Source organism: Hyla sarda, unplaced genomic scaffold (assembly GCF_029499605.1).
Source record: "Hyla sarda isolate aHylSar1 unplaced genomic scaffold, aHylSar1.hap1 scaffold_612, whole genome shotgun sequence".
In the NCBI taxonomy this organism is placed as follows: Eukaryota; Metazoa; Chordata; class Amphibia; order Anura; family Hylidae; genus Hyla; species Hyla sarda.
Window position 1 is genome coordinate 163,303 of NW_026610627.1, and position 15,216 is coordinate 178,518.

Genomic DNA, 15,216 nt, shown 5'->3' on the forward strand with positions numbered 1-15,216 from the left:
GACAAATTCAGACAGGAAAAATCAGTATAAATCCTTAGAAAATTATCCCCCAGTGTCTCCATCTGCTGGCGGTATTGAATAAGCATTGCTGCACTGATGGGGTATGCATTAGACGAAAAAAAAGAAGAAAAAGAAGAATAATACGCCCAGAAAAGAGGCGAAAAGGAGAAAAACGTAAAAAAACGTGAAAAAAAAGTAAGAGGAAGAGAAGGGAAAAAAAGGTGGAAATGGGTTTAAAAGTGATTTCGGCGGAGAATATATATATATATATATATATATATATATATATATATATATATATGCGCACACACACACATAGATATAAACGTATTCTCCGTTGAGATATTGCAGCCGCTGCTGTGTCCAGGCCCAGGAGCCTTAGCACTGTGCTGTGATGTCACTCAATACCACTGACATCACTAGGTGTAAACAACATCTCTCCTTTGCTGTGTATGTGACTATGGAGCTGTTTGGTGATGTCGTCTATTACGGCCTTCATAGAAGCAACAGGAGATTGTTGCATCCATCTTGAACCCTCAGAACTACAGTGCTATGATGTCACTCACTTCCACAGGCCTTGCAGAGTGTAAACAACAACAACCCAGCTTTGTTGTGTATGTAACCAAAGGGATTTGTGATGTCACCTAGAACCTTCACAGCAGCGACAGCTTTATGAGGAGCATCAGCACTGCTCTGCCTGAGCAGAACCATCACCGCCATAGGTTGTCAAATAACCCGGATTTAACCCACACAGGTAAGTCCAATGGGGTGCAGGCATGTCCTCTATGCTTACAGCTTCCCGTGGGTGTTGGTTTGATACCGTTTGGGGACAGCCAAGGAGGCATCTGCAGGCAACAAAGGTAGGTGTGTGCTTGTGTGTGTGTTTCCTATGCAGATCCTAAGCCCAGTGTCACATGCAAGTAGGAGGAGTAAGAAGGGTTCCTGGCAAATCCGGGTTATGGATTGCATTTAAAAAGGCCCCGTGGGAGTGCAATGGGCCCCTGTCTTGCTGCTTAGCAATAATGGTATGGGTTTAGGTTCTGCTGTGTGTACTGGTGGTTGACTGCCCCCCAGCCCAGAGTGTGCATGGAAAATTGTCTGGCAGCCTCCCTGACAGCAAGCAGTGATAGTGCCCATGAAGGGGACCTTGTTGGGCCCGCCCCTTTCACGGTTATCGCTTCTCGGCCTTTTGGCTAAGATCAAGTGTAGTATCTGTTCTTATCAGTTTAATATCTGATACGTCCCCTATCTGGGGACCATATATTAAATGGATTTTTGAGAACGGGGGCCGATTTCGAAGCTTGCTTCCGTCGCCCTATGCATTGACCCGATATGGCAGTATCTTCGGGTACAGTGCACCACCCTCTTACAGGGTTAAAAAGAAAGATTCCTACTTTCATTGCTACCTGCTTGCTGGCTAGCCAGCTAGCCAGCCCTGTGGGCCTTGCTGCTGCTGCAGCCAATAAACAAAAGGTGGTGCTGCTGCTGCTTCTGCTGCTTCTGCTTCTGCTTGTGTCTGGCCCCTGTTGGAGCGTCCAGGCACAGGACTTCTGCTGCTGCTGACTAAATGGCCTCCTTAATTGGATCATTTGAGTAGCCAGCACACCTGTGCAGGTAGGGCATGACATGATAGGCAGCTGCCTTGATAGCGGGTGGGTGCTGAATGTTCCTAATTGACAAAATAAGATTAATGCTTATGAAGAAATATAAAATCTCATCCCTTCCCCAATATCGCGCCACACCCCTACCCCTTAATTCCCTGGTTGAACGTGATGGACATATGTCTTTTTTCGACCGTACTAACTATGTAACTATGTAACATAACATGGGGGGGGGGGGGGGTCTCCTGGCTGTTCACACAGGTGTGTCATTGCTGTACATTGACCATGCATTGCTTCTGTGGTATTGCAAAGGCAAAGACAAATGCTTCCAGCCATCCATTGCACTAATGGATTGGTCATCAGCTGGCTGTCTATGTCCCGCATCAATATAGACCAAAGTACAGAGGGTTAGGCTATGCTATTGTGCACCTACCTGATGCATCAGAAGGTGCGAGGCCCTTGCTAAATTCTGTGCACAGACTTTGAGATCTATGCTTTAGACTGTATCTAAACCTGCTCCAACATGGACTGACATTCTGGCCTACTTTCAGCCGATGCGACTTGTCTGTCGCTGAACAGTCGCTTTTTATGTATTCAGCACCTATGTATAATGTTGTAAAAATGCTCTAGAAGCTAAAGTCGCAGAAATGTCACACATATTTGGCCTGCAACTTTCTGTGCGACAAATTCAGACAGGAAAAATCAGTATAAATCCTTAGAAAATTATCCCCCAGTGTCTCCATCTGCTGGCGGTATTGAATAAGCATTGCTGCACTGATGGGGTATGCATTAGACGAAAAAAAAGAAGAAAAAGAAGAATAATACGCCCAGAAAAGAGGCGAAAAGGAGAAAAACGTAAAAAAACGTGAAAAAAAAGTAAGAGGAAGAGAAGGGAAAAAAAGGTGGAAATGGGTTTAAAAGTGATTTCGGCGGAGAAATATATATATATATATATATATATATATATATATATATATATATGCGCACACACACACATAGATATAAACGTATTCTCCGTTGAGATATTGCAGCCGCTGCTGTGTCCAGGCCCAGGAGCCTTAGCACTGTGCTGTGATGTCACTCAATACCACTGACATCACTAGGTGTAAACAACATCTCTCCTTTGCTGTGTATGTGACTATGGAGCTGTTTGGTGATGTCGTCTATTACGGCCTTCATAGAAGCAACAGGAGATTGTTGCATCCATCTTGAACCCTCAGAACTACAGTGCTATGATGTCACTCACTTCCACAGGCCTTGCAGAGTGTAAACAACAACAACCCAGCTTTGTTGTGTATGTAACCAAAGGGATTTGTGATGTCACCTAGAACCTTCACAGCAGCGACAGCTTTATGAGGAGCATCAGCACTGCTCTGCCTGAGCAGAACCATCACCGCCATAGGTTGTCAAATAACCCGGATTTAACCCACACAGGTAAGTCCAATGGGGTGCAGGCATGTCCTCTATGCTTACAGCTTCCCGTGGGTGTTGGTTTGATACCGTTTGGGGACAGCCAAGGAGGCATCTGCAGGCAACAAAGGTAGGTGTGTGCTTGTGTGTGTGTTTCCTATGCAGATCCTAAGCCCAGTGTCACATGCAAGTAGGAGGAGTAAGAAGGGTTCCTGGCAAATCCGGGTTATGGATTGCATTTAAAAAGGCCCCGTGGGAGTGCAATGGGCCCCTGTCTTGCTGCTTAGCAATAATGGTATGGGTTTAGGTTCTGCTGTGTGTACTGGTGGTTGACTGCCCCCCAGCCCAGAGTGTGCATGGAAAATTGTCTGGCAGCCTCCCTGACAGCAAGCAGTGATAGTGCCCATGAAGGGGACCTTGTTGGGCCCGCCCCTTTCACGGTTATCGCTTCTCGGCCTTTTGGCTAAGATCAAGTGTAGTATCTGTTCTTATCAGTTTAATATCTGATACGTCCCCTATCTGGGGACCATATATTAAATGGATTTTTGAGAACGGGGGCCGATTTCGAAGCTTGCTTCCGTCGCCCTATGCATTGACCCGATATGGCAGTATCTTCGGGTACAGTGCACCACCCCCTTACAGGGTTAAAAAGAAAGATTCCTACTTTCATTGCTACCTGCTTGCTGGCTAGCCAGCTAGCCAGCCCTGTGGGCCTTGCTGCTGCTGCAGCCAATAAACAAAAGGTGGTGCTGCTGCTGCTTCTGCTGCTTCTGCTTCTGCTTGTGTCTGGCCCCTGTTGGAGCGTCCAGGCACAGGACTTCTGCTGCTGCTGACTAAATGGCCTCCTTAATTGGATCATTTGAGTAGCCAGCACACCTGTGCAGGTAGGGCATGACATGATAGGCAGCTGCCTTGATAGCGGGTGGGTGCTGAATGTTCCTAATTGACAAAATAAGATTAATGCTTATGAAGAAATATAAAATCTCATCCCTTCCCCAATATCGCGCCACACCCCTACCCCTTAATTCCCTGGTTGAACGTGATGGACATATGTCTTTTTTCGACCGTACTAACTATGTAACTATGTAACATAACATGGGGGGGGGGGGGGTCTCCTGGCTGTTCACACAGGTGTGTCATTGCTGTACATTGACCATGCATTGCTTCTGTGGTATTGCAAAGGCAAAGACAAATGCTTCCAGCCATCCATTGCACTAATGGATTGGTCATCAGCTGGCTGTCTATGTCCCGCATCAATATAGACCAAAGTACAGAGGGTTAGGCTATGCTATTGTGCACCTACCTGATGCATCAGAAGGTGCGAGGCCCTTGCTAAATTCTGTGCACAGACTTTGAGATCTATGCTTTAGACTGTATCTAAACCTGCTCCAACATGGACTGACATTCTGGCCTACTTTCAGCCGATGCGACTTGTCTGTCGCTGAACAGTCGCTTTTTATGTATTCAGCACCTATGTATAATGTTGTAAAAATGCTCTAGAAGCTAAAGTCGCAGAAATGTCACACATATTTGGCCTGCAACTTTCTGTGCGACAAATTCAGACAGGAAAAATCAGTATAAATCCTTAGAAAATTATCCCCCAGTGTCTCCATCTGCTGGCGGTATTGAATAAGCATTGCTGCACTGATGGGGTATGCATTAGACGAAAAAAAAGAAGAAAAAGAAGAATAATACGCCCAGAAAAGAGGCGAAAAGGAGAAAAACGTAAAAAAACGTGAAAAAAAAGTAAGAGGAAGAGAAGGGAAAAAAAGGTGGAAATGGGTTTAAAAGTGATTTCGGCGGAGAATATATATATATATATATATATATATATATATATATATATATATATGCGCACACACACACATAGATATAAACGTATTCTCCGTTGAGATATTGCAGCCGCTGCTGTGTCCAGGCCCAGGAGCCTTAGCACTGTGCTGTGATGTCACTCAATACCACTGACATCACTAGGTGTAAACAACATCTCTCCTTTGCTGTGTATGTGACTATGGAGCTGTTTGGTGATGTCGTCTATTACGGCCTTCATAGAAGCAACAGGAGATTGTTGCATCCATCTTGAACCCTCAGAACTACAGTGCTATGATGTCACTCACTTCCACAGGCCTTGCAGAGTGTAAACAACAACAACCCAGCTTTGTTGTGTATGTAACCAAAGGGATTTGTGATGTCACCTAGAACCTTCACAGCAGCGACAGCTTTATGAGGAGCATCAGCACTGCTCTGCCTGAGCAGAACCATCACCGCCATAGGTTGTCAAATAACCCGGATTTAACCCACACAGGTAAGTCCAATGGGGTGCAGGCATGTCCTCTATGCTTACAGCTTCCCGTGGGTGTTGGTTTGATACCGTTTGGGGACAGCCAAGGAGGCATCTGCAGGCAACAAAGGTAGGTGTGTGCTTGTGTGTGTGTTTCCTATGCAGATCCTAAGCCCAGTGTCACATGCAAGTAGGAGGAGTAAGAAGGGTTCCTGGCAAATCCGGGTTATGGATTGCATTTAAAAAGGCCCCGTGGGAGTGCAATGGGCCCCTGTCTTGCTGCTTAGCAATAATGGTATGGGTTTAGGTTCTGCTGTGTGTACTGGTGGTTGACTGCCCCCCAGCCCAGAGTGTGCATGGAAAATTGTCTGGCAGCCTCCCTGACAGCAAGCAGTGATAGTGCCCATGAAGGGGACCTTGTTGGGCCCGCCCCTTTCACGGTTATCGCTTCTCGGCCTTTTGGCTAAGATCAAGTGTAGTATCTGTTCTTATCAGTTTAATATCTGATACGTCCCCTATCTGGGGACCATATATTAAATGGATTTTTGAGAACGGGGGCCGATTTCGAAGCTTGCTTCCGTCGCCCTATGCATTGACCCGATATGGCAGTATCTTCGGGTACAGTGCACCACCCCCTTACAGGGTTAAAAAGAAAGATTCCTACTTTCATTGCTACCTGCTTGCTGGCTAGCCAGCTAGCCAGCCCTGTGGGCCTTGCTGCTGCTGCAGCCAATAAACAAAAGGTGGTGCTGCTGCTGCTTCTGCTGCTTCTGCTTCTGCTTGTGTCTGGCCCCTGTTGGAGCGTCCAGGCACAGGACTTCTGCTGCTGCTGACTAAATGGCCTCCTTAATTGGATCATTTGAGTAGCCAGCACACCTGTGCAGGTAGGGCATGACATGATAGGCAGCTGCCTTGATAGCGGGTGGGTGCTGAATGTTCCTAATTGACAAAATAAGATTAATGCTTATGAAGAAATATAAAATCTCATCCCTTCCCCAATATCGCGCCACACCCCTACCCCTTAATTCCCTGGTTGAACGTGATGGACATATGTCTTTTTTCGACCGTACTAACTATGTAACTATGTAACATAACATGGGGGGGGGGGGGGTCTCCTGGCTGTTCACACAGGTGTGTCATTGCTGTACATTGACCATGCATTGCTTCTGTGGTATTGCAAAGGCAAAGACAAATGCTTCCAGCCATCCATTGCACTAATGGATTGGTCATCAGCTGGCTGTCTATGTCCCGCATCAATATAGACCAAAGTACAGAGGGTTAGGCTATGCTATTGTGCACCTACCTGATGCATCAGAAGGTGCGAGGCCCTTGCTAAATTCTGTGCACAGACTTTGAGATCTATGCTTTAGACTGTATCTAAACCTGCTCCAACATGGACTGACATTCTGGCCTACTTTCAGCCGATGCGACTTGTCTGTCGCTGAACAGTCGCTTTTTATGTATTCAGCACCTATGTATAATGTTGTAAAAATGCTCTAGAAGCTAAAGTCGCAGAAATGTCACACATATTTGGCCTGCAACTTTCTGTGCGACAAATTCAGACAGGAAAAATCAGTATAAATCCTTAGAAAATTATCCCCCAGTGTCTCCATCTGCTGGCGGTATTGAATAAGCATTGCTGCACTGATGGGGTATGCATTAGACGAAAAAAAAGAAGAAAAAGAAGAATAATACGCCCAGAAAAGAGGCGAAAAGGAGAAAAACGTAAAAAAACGTGAAAAAAAAGTAAGAGGAAGAGAAGGGAAAAAAAGGTGGAAATGGGTTTAAAAGTGATTTCGGCGGAGAAATATATATATATATATATATATATATATATATATATATATATATATATGCGCACACACACACATAGATATAAACGTATTCTCCGTTGAGATATTGCAGCCGCTGCTGTGTCCAGGCCCAGGAGCCTTAGCACTGTGCTGTGATGTCACTCAATACCACTGACATCACTAGGTGTAAACAACATCTCTCCTTTGCTGTGTATGTGACTATGGAGCTGTTTGGTGATGTCGTCTATTACGGCCTTCATAGAAGCAACAGGAGATTGTTGCATCCATCTTGAACCCTCAGAACTACAGTGCTATGATGTCACTCACTTCCACAGGCCTTGCAGAGTGTAAACAACAACAACCCAGCTTTGTTGTGTATGTAACCAAAGGGATTTGTGATGTCACCTAGAACCTTCACAGCAGCGACAGCTTTATGAGGAGCATCAGCACTGCTCTGCCTGAGCAGAACCATCACCGCCATAGGTTGTCAAATAACCCGGATTTAACCCACACAGGTAAGTCCAATGGGGTGCAGGCATGTCCTCTATGCTTACAGCTTCCCGTGGGTGTTGGTTTGATACCGTTTGGGGACAGCCAAGGAGGCATCTGCAGGCAACAAAGGTAGGTGTGTGCTTGTGTGTGTGTTTCCTATGCAGATCCTAAGCCCAGTGTCACATGCAAGTAGGAGGAGTAAGAAGGGTTCCTGGCAAATCCGGGTTATGGATTGCATTTAAAAAGGCCCCGTGGGAGTGCAATGGGCCCCTGTCTTGCTGCTTAGCAATAATGGTATGGGTTTAGGTTCTGCTGTGTGTACTGGTGGTTGACTGCCCCCCAGCCCAGAGTGTGCATGGAAAATTGTCTGGCAGCCTCCCTGACAGCAAGCAGTGATAGTGCCCATGAAGGGGACCTTGTTGGGCCCGCCCCTTTCACGGTTATCGCTTCTCGGCCTTTTGGCTAAGATCAAGTGTAGTATCTGTTCTTATCAGTTTAATATCTGATATGTCCCCTATCTGGGGACCATATATTAAATGGATTTTTGAGAACGGGGGCCGATTTCGAAGCTTGCTTCCGTCGCCCTATGCATTGACCCGATATGGCAGTATCTTCGGGTACAGTGCACCACCCCCTTACAGGGTTAAAAAGAAAGATTCCTACTTTCATTGCTACCTGCTTGCTGGCTAGCCAGCTAGCCAGCCCTGTGGGCCTTGCTGCTGCTGCAGCCAATAAACAAAAGGTGGTGCTGCTGCTGCTTCTGCTGCTTCTGCTTCTGCTTGTGTCTGGCCCCTGTTGGAGCGTCCAGGCACAGGACTTCTGCTGCTGCTGACTAAATGGCCTCCTTAATTGGATCATTTGAGTAGCCAGCACACCTGTGCAGGTAGGGCATGACATGATAGGCAGCTGCCTTGATAGCGGGTGGGTGCTGAATGTTCCTAATTGACAAAATAAGATTAATGCTTATGAAGAAATATAAAATCTCATCCCTTCCCCAATATCGCGCCACACCCCTACCCCTTAATTCCCTGGTTGAACGTGATGGACATATGTCTTTTTTCGACCGTACTAACTATGTAACTATGTAACATAACATGGGGGGGGGGGGGGTCTCCTGGCTGTTCACACAGGTGTGTCATTGCTGTACATTGACCATGCATTGCTTCTGTGGTATTGCAAAGGCAAAGACAAATGCTTCCAGCCATCCATTGCACTAATGGATTGGTCATCAGCTGGCTGTCTATGTCCCGCATCAATATAGACCAAAGTACAGAGGGTTAGGCTATGCTATTGTGCACCTACCTGATGCATCAGAAGGTGCGAGGCCCTTGCTAAATTCTGTGCACAGACTTTGAGATCTATGCTTTAGACTGTATCTAAACCTGCTCCAACATGGACTGACATTCTGGCCTACTTTCAGCCGATGCGACTTGTCTGTCGCTGAACAGTCGCTTTTTATGTATTCAGCACCTATGTATAATGTTGTAAAAATGCTCTAGAAGCTAAAGTCGCAGAAATGTCACACATATTTGGCCTGCAACTTTCTGTGCGACAAATTCAGACAGGAAAAATCAGTATAAATCCTTAGAAAATTATCCCCCAGTGTCTCCATCTGCTGGCGGTATTGAATAAGCATTGCTGCACTGATGGGGTATGCATTAGACGAAAAAAAAGAAGAAAAAGAAGAATAATACGCCCAGAAAAGAGGCGAAAAGGAGAAAAACGTAAAAAAACGTGAAAAAAAAGTAAGAGGAAGAGAAGGGAAAAAAAGGTGGAAATGGGTTTAAAAGTGATTTCGGCGGAGAATATATATATATATATATATATATATATATATATATATATATATATGCGCACACACACACATAGATATAAACGTATTCTCCGTTGAGATATTGCAGCCGCTGCTGTGTCCAGGCCCAGGAGCCTTAGCACTGTGCTGTGATGTCACTCAATACCACTGACATCACTAGGTGTAAACAACATCTCTCCTTTGCTGTGTATGTGACTATGGAGCTGTTTGGTGATGTCGTCTATTACGGCCTTCATAGAAGCAACAGGAGATTGTTGCATCCATCTTGAACCCTCAGAACTACAGTGCTATGATGTCACTCACTTCCACAGGCCTTGCAGAGTGTAAACAACAACAACCCAGCTTTGTTGTGTATGTAACCAAAGGGATTTGTGATGTCACCTAGAACCTTCACAGCAGCGACAGCTTTATGAGGAGCATCAGCACTGCTCTGCCTGAGCAGAACCATCACCGCCATAGGTTGTCAAATAACCCGGATTTAACCCACACAGGTAAGTCCAATGGGGTGCAGGCATGTCCTCTATGCTTACAGCTTCCCGTGGGTGTTGGTTTGATACCGTTTGGGGACAGCCAAGGAGGCATCTGCAGGCAACAAAGGTAGGTGTGTGCTTGTGTGTGTGTTTCCTATGCAGATCCTAAGCCCAGTGTCACATGCAAGTAGGAGGAGTAAGAAGGGTTCCTGGCAAATCCGGGTTATGGATTGCATTTAAAAAGGCCCCGTGGGAGTGCAATGGGCCCCTGTCTTGCTGCTTAGCAATAATGGTATGGGTTTAGGTTCTGCTGTGTGTACTGGTGGTTGACTGCCCCCCAGCCCAGAGTGTGCATGGAAAATTGTCTGGCAGCCTCCCTGACAGCAAGCAGTGATAGTGCCCATGAAGGGGACCTTGTTGGGCCCGCCCCTTTCACGGTTATCGCTTCTCGGCCTTTTGGCTAAGATCAAGTGTAGTATCTGTTCTTATCAGTTTAATATCTGATACGTCCCCTATCTGGGGACCATATATTAAATGGATTTTTGAGAACGGGGGCCGATTTCGAAGCTTGCTTCCGTCGCCCTATGCATTGACCCGATATGGCAGTATCTTCGGGTACAGTGCACCACCCCCTTACAGGGTTAAAAAGAAAGATTCCTACTTTCATTGCTACCTGCTTGCTGGCTAGCCAGCTAGCCAGCCCTGTGGGCCTTGCTGCTGCTGCAGCCAATAAACAAAAGGTGGTGCTGCTGCTGCTTCTGCTGCTTCTGCTTCTGCTTGTGTCTGGCCCCTGTTGGAGCGTCCAGGCACAGGACTTCTGCTGCTGCTGACTAAATGGCCTCCTTAATTGGATCATTTGAGTAGCCAGCACACCTGTGCAGGTAGGGCATGACATGATAGGCAGCTGCCTTGATAGCGGGTGGGTGCTGAATGTTCCTAATTGACAAAATAAGATTAATGCTTATGAAGAAATATAAAATCTCATCCCTTCCCCAATATCGCGCCACACCCCTACCCCTTAATTCCCTGGTTGAACGTGATGGACATATGTCTTTTTTCGACCGTACTAACTATGTAACTATGTAACATAACATGGGGGGGGCGGGGGGTCTCCTGGCTGTTCACACAGGTGTGTCATTGCTGTACATTGACCATGCATTGCTTCTGTGGTATTGCAAAGGCAAAGACAAATGCTTCCAGCCATCCATTGCACTAATGGATTGGTCATCAGCTGGCTGTCTATGTCCCGCATCAATATAGACCAAAGTACAGAGGGTTAGGCTATGCTATTGTGCACCTACCTGATGCATCAGAAGGTGCGAGGCCCTTGCTAAATTCTGTGCACAGACTTTGAGATCTATGCTTTAGACTGTATCTAAACCTGCTCCAACATGGACTGACATTCTGGCCTACTTTCAGCCGATGCGACTTGTCTGTCGCTGAACAGTCGCTTTTTATGTATTCAGCACCTATGTATAATGTTGTAAAAATGCTCTAGAAGCTAAAGTCGCAGAAATGTCACACATATTTGGCCTGCAACTTTCTGTGCGACAAATTCAGACAGGAAAAATCAGTATAAATCCTTAGAAAATTATCCCCCAGTGTCTCCATCTGCTGGCGGTATTGAATAAGCATTGCTGCACTGATGGGGTATGCATTAGACGAAAAAAAAGAAGAAAAAGAAGAATAATACGCCCAGAAAAGAGGCGAAAAGGAGAAAAACGTAAAAAAACGTGAAAAAAAAGTAAGAGGAAGAGAAGGGAAAAAAAGGTGGAAATGGGTTTAAAAGTGATTTCGGCGGAGAAATATATATATATATATATATATATATATATATATATATATATATATGCGCACACACACACATAGATATAAACGTATTCTCCGTTGAGATATTGCAGCCGCTGCTGTGTCCAGGCCCAGGAGCCTTAGCACTGTGCTGTGATGTCACTCAATACCACTGACATCACTAGGTGTAAACAACATCTCTCCTTTGCTGTGTATGTGACTATGGAGCTGTTTGGTGATGTCGTCTATTACGGCCTTCATAGAAGCAACAGGAGATTGTTGCATCCATCTTGAACCCTCAGAACTACAGTGCTATGATGTCACTCACTTCCACAGGCCTTGCAGAGTGTAAACAACAACAACCCAGCTTTGTTGTGTATGTAACCAAAGGGATTTGTGATGTCACCTAGAACCTTCACAGCAGCGACAGCTTTATGAGGAGCATCAGCACTGCTCTGCCTGAGCAGAACCATCACCGCCATAGGTTGTCAAATAACCCGGATTTAACCCACACAGGTAAGTCCAATGGGGTGCAGGCATGTCCTCTATGCTTACAGCTTCCCGTGGGTGTTGGTTTGATACCGTTTGGGGACAGCCAAGGAGGCATCTGCAGGCAACAAAGGTAGGTGTGTGCTTGTGTGTGTGTTTCCTATGCAGATCCTAAGCCCAGTGTCACATGCAAGTAGGAGGAGTAAGAAGGGTTCCTGGCAAATCCGGGTTATGGATTGCATTTAAAAAGGCCCCGTGGGAGTGCAATGGGCCCCTGTCTTGCTGCTTAGCAATAATGGTATGGGTTTAGGTTCTGCTGTGTGTACTGGTGGTTGACTGCCCCCCAGCCCAGAGTGTGCATGGAAAATTGTCTGGCAGCCTCCCTGACAGCAAGCAGTGATAGTGCCCATGAAGGGGACCTTGTTGGGCCCGCCCCTTTCACGGTTATCGCTTCTCGGCCTTTTGGCTAAGATCAAGTGTAGTATCTGTTCTTATCAGTTTAATATCTGATACGTCCCCTATCTGGGGACCATATATTAAATGGATTTTTGAGAACGGGGGCCGATTTCGAAGCTTGCTTCCGTCGCCCTATGCATTGACCCGATATGGCAGTATCTTCGGGTACAGTGCACCACCCCCTTACAGGGTTAAAAAGAAAGATTCCTACTTTCATTGCTACCTGCTTGCTGGCTAGCCAGCTAGCCAGCCCTGTGGGCCTTGCTGCTGCTGCAGCCAATAAACAAAAGGTGGTGCTGCTGCTGCTTCTGCTGCTTCTGCTTCTGCTTGTGTCTGGCCCCTGTTGGAGCGTCCAGGCACAGGACTTCTGCTGCTGCTGACTAAATGGCCTCCTTAATTGGATCATTTGAGTAGCCAGCACACCTGTGCAGGTAGGGCATGACATGATAGGCAGCTGCCTTGATAGCGGGTGGGTGCTGAATGTTCCTAATTGACAAAATAAGATTAATGCTTATGAAGAAATATAAAATCTCATCCCTTCCCCAATATCGCGCCACACCCCTACCCCTTAATTCCCTGGTTGAACGTGATGGACATATGTCTTTTTTCGACCGTACTAACTATGTAACTATGTAACATAACATGGGGGGGGGGGGGGTCTCCTGGCTGTTCACACAGGTGTGTCATTGCTGTACATTGACCATGCATTGCTTCTGTGGTATTGCAAAGGCAAAGACAAATGCTTCCAGCCATCCATTGCACTAATGGATTGGTCATCAGCTGGCTGTCTATGTCCCGCATCAATATAGACCAAAGTACAGAGGGTTAGGCTATGCTATTGTGCACCTACCTGATGCATCAGAAGGTGCGAGGCCCTTGCTAAATTCTGTGCACAGACTTTGAGAATCTATGCTTTAGACTGTATCTAAACCTGCTCCAACATGGACTGACATTCTGGCCTACTTTCAGCCGATGCGACTTGTCTGTCGCTGAACAGTCGCTTTTTATGTATTCAGCACCTATGTATAATGTTGTAAAAATGCTCTAGAAGCTAAAGTCGCAGAAATGTCACACATATTTGGCCTGCAACTTTCTGTGCGACAAATTCAGACAGGAAAAATCAGTATAAATCCTTAGAAAATTATCCCCCAGTGTCTCCATCTGCTGGCGGTATTGAATAAGCATTGCTGCACTGATGGGGTATGCATTAGACGAAAAAAAAGAAGAAAAAGAAGAATAATACGCCCAGAAAAGAGGCGAAAAGGAGAAAAACGTAAAAAAACGTGAAAAAAAAGTAAGAGGAAGAGAAGGGAAAAAAAGGTGGAAATGGGTTTAAAAGTGATTTCGGCGGAGAAATATATATATATATATATATATATATATATATATATATATATATATGCGCACACACACACATAGATATAAACGTATTCTCCGTTGAGATATTGCAGCCGCTGCTGTGTCCAGGCCCAGGAGCCTTAGCACTGTGCTGTGATGTCACTCAATACCACTGACATCACTAGGTGTAAACAACATCTCTCCTTTGCTGTGTATGTGACTATGGAGCTGTTTGGTGATGTCGTCTATTACGGCCTTCATAGAAGCAACAGGAGATTGTTGCATCCATCTTGAACCCTCAGAACTACAGTGCTATGATGTCACTCACTTCCACAGGCCTTGCAGAGTGTAAACAACAACAACCCAGCTTTGTTGTGTATGTAACCAAAGGGATTTGTGATGTCACCTAGAACCTTCACAGCAGCGACAGCTTTATGAGGAGCATCAGCACTGCTCTGCCTGAGCAGAACCATCACCGCCATAGGTTGTCAAATAACCCGGATTTAACCCACACAGGTAAGTCCAATGGGGTGCAGGCATGTCCTCTATGCTTACAGCTTCCCGTGGGTGTTGGTTTGATACCGTTTGGGGACAGCCAAGGAGGCATCTGCAGGCAACAAAGGTAGGTGTGTGCTTGTGTGTGTGTTTCCTATGCAGATCCTAAGCCCAGTGTCACATGCAAGTAGGAGGAGTAAGAAGGGTTCCTGGCAAATCCGGGTTATGGATTGCATTTAAAAAGGCCCCGTGGGAGTGCAATGGGCCCCTGTCTTGCTGCTTAGCAATAATGGTATGGGTTTAGGTTCTGCTGTGTGTACTGGTGGTTGACTGCCCCCCAGCCCAGAGTGTGCATGGAAAATTGTCTGGCAGCCTCCCTGACAGCAAGCAGTGATAGTGCCCATGAAGGGGACCTTGTTGGGCCCGCCCCTTTCACGGTTATCGCTTCTCGGCCTTTTGGCTAAGATCAAGTGTAGTATCTGTTCTTATCAGTTTAATATCTGATACGTCCCCTATCTGGGGACCATATATTAAATGGATTTTTGAGAACGGGGGCCGATTTCGAAGCTTGCTTCCGTCGCCCTATGCATTGACCCGATATGGCAGTATCTTCGGGTACAGTGCACCACCCCCTTACAGGGTTAAAAAGAAAGATTCCTACTTTCATTGCTACCTGCTTGCTGGCTAGCCAGCTAGCCAGCCCTGTGGGCCTTGCTGCTGCTGCAGCCAATAAACAAAAGGTGGTGCTGCTGCTGCTTCTGCTGCTTCTGCTTCTGCTTGTGTCTGGCCC

General features: G+C 46.2%; 7 non-coding genes across 7 annotated transcripts; all 7 read left to right on the top strand.

The window, feature by feature from the left end:
• The first annotated feature begins 1,173 nt into the window (after positions 1 to 1,173).
• On the top strand, positions 1,174 to 1,364 carry LOC130341122 (U2 spliceosomal RNA). Its single transcript, XR_008881117.1, has one exon. It is a non-coding gene; the product is annotated as a U2 spliceosomal RNA (small nuclear RNA).
• Positions 1,365 to 3,454: 2,090 nt separating this feature from the next.
• LOC130341123 (U2 spliceosomal RNA) lies at positions 3,455 to 3,645 on the top strand. Its single transcript, XR_008881118.1, has one exon. It is a non-coding gene; the product is annotated as a U2 spliceosomal RNA (small nuclear RNA).
• A 2,090-nt stretch (positions 3,646 to 5,735) lies between these two features.
• LOC130341124 (U2 spliceosomal RNA) lies at positions 5,736 to 5,926 on the top strand. The gene has a single exon (XR_008881119.1). It is a non-coding gene; the product is annotated as a U2 spliceosomal RNA (small nuclear RNA).
• A 2,093-nt stretch (positions 5,927 to 8,019) lies between these two features.
• On the top strand, positions 8,020 to 8,210 carry LOC130341101 (U2 spliceosomal RNA). Its single transcript, XR_008881099.1, has one exon. It is a non-coding gene; the product is annotated as a U2 spliceosomal RNA (small nuclear RNA).
• Positions 8,211 to 10,300: 2,090 nt separating this feature from the next.
• Positions 10,301 to 10,491, top strand: LOC130341125 (U2 spliceosomal RNA). Its single transcript, XR_008881120.1, has one exon. It is a non-coding gene; the product is annotated as a U2 spliceosomal RNA (small nuclear RNA).
• A 2,092-nt stretch (positions 10,492 to 12,583) lies between these two features.
• On the top strand, positions 12,584 to 12,774 carry LOC130341127 (U2 spliceosomal RNA). Its single transcript, XR_008881121.1, has one exon. It is a non-coding gene; the product is annotated as a U2 spliceosomal RNA (small nuclear RNA).
• Positions 12,775 to 14,866: 2,092 nt separating this feature from the next.
• Positions 14,867 to 15,057, top strand: LOC130341128 (U2 spliceosomal RNA). The gene has a single exon (XR_008881122.1). It is a non-coding gene; the product is annotated as a U2 spliceosomal RNA (small nuclear RNA).
• The last annotated feature ends 159 nt before the right edge of the window (positions 15,058 to 15,216 follow it).